This window comes from Arachis ipaensis, chromosome B09 (genome assembly GCF_000816755.2).
Source record: "Arachis ipaensis cultivar K30076 chromosome B09, Araip1.1, whole genome shotgun sequence".
Taxonomy (NCBI): Eukaryota; Viridiplantae; Streptophyta; class Magnoliopsida; order Fabales; family Fabaceae; genus Arachis; species Arachis ipaensis.
In genome coordinates, this window is record NC_029793.2 from 9374227 (window position 1) to 9375495 (window position 1269).

General features: G+C 26.9%; 1 protein-coding gene across 1 annotated transcript in view; it reads left to right on the forward strand.

Moving 5' to 3' along the window:
- LOC107618534 (dnaJ protein ERDJ3B) overlaps window positions 723-1269 on the forward strand; it is a 6777-nt gene continuing 6230 nt past the window's right edge. The window contains exon 1 of the mRNA XM_016320625.2: window positions 723-906. The gene's annotated coding sequence lies outside the window, so the exon portion shown is untranslated. The remainder of the gene's footprint in view (window positions 907-1269) is intronic.

The window sequence follows — 1269 nt, forward strand, 5'->3', positions numbered from 1 at the left end:
GTCCTGATATCAATGGAGTGAATTACATCTCTTATTCAGTCACAATGTGTTGATTGTGCCAAAATAATAATCTCTTTCAATTTATTCCCTGATGACATCTAAAATAATATACTATAAATGTTAATAAATTACTTTTCTATTTTCAGAGACAAGTAATTATTTATTCATTTTATACAATTCTTTGCAAATATTATTTCTTTCAATACTATCAATTAAGAGAAAAGAAAACCATTTATATTTCAATGTTGGTTATGAATCTAATAACAAATAAAAAAATATGGTTCATGTTATAACTAGTTTATGTTATACATACTAGAGGTGCTACGTACGATAGTTTAATGGAGGATTTATAAGTCTTAAAAAATGAGAAAAGCATTTTATCATCTGTCTCATATATATTATTTTTTTCCACCATACAACCGTCTATGAAATAAATGCATTAAAGACAAAAACTCACATACACTTNTTAAAATAAAAGTTTAATAAATTAAAAAATAAAAACTTAATCGACATTGAATTAAAATAATAAAACTTACGCATAATAAAAATAATAAATTTAACCGTAGTTAATTTTTACTTTATTATTTTACAATTATCTTTGGCTTAGAGAACTTTAGCACATAAATGGAAGACTAGTGAAGAAAAAGAGAATCTTACGTGTGAATGTATTATTGGCTCGAATTGACAGAAGGTGTTACCTGATTGGCCACGTTGGACGCAACACACAATCACACTTGACAGTTGACACTTCCCTTCCTTCCTTCCTTCCTTCCTTCCTTCGTGTCAATCGGAGCATCAACAAACAAACAAGGAATCAAATCACTCACTCAAGTTTCAGAAACTCAACACAACGAACACACTAAGCCACATTGTTTTCATTATTCCAAAGCCCCCCAAAATCTGTGGATTCTATTAAACTATTCTTTTTTTTTTTATTTTGTCAATGAATAATAGCTCAAATGGTATAGACTCTCCATATTCAATTAAGAGGTTGCGGGTCTCCTATCTTTCCAAATTTAAGTTGAAGTAATAGCTCAAATGGCATAGACTCCCATACTCAATTAAGAGATTGTGGGTTCGAGTCTCCTATCTTTTCAAATTTCTATTAAACTATTCTTATACTTTAGTTTATAAGAACAATAAAAAAATTTTGTGATTCATAAAGTCAATTCAACAGAATACATAAATTTAATTATAATTATAATTTTTATTATTTTATTTTTTTAATTTTTAATTATTTTTATCTTATTTTCATTTTTTATAAGATAA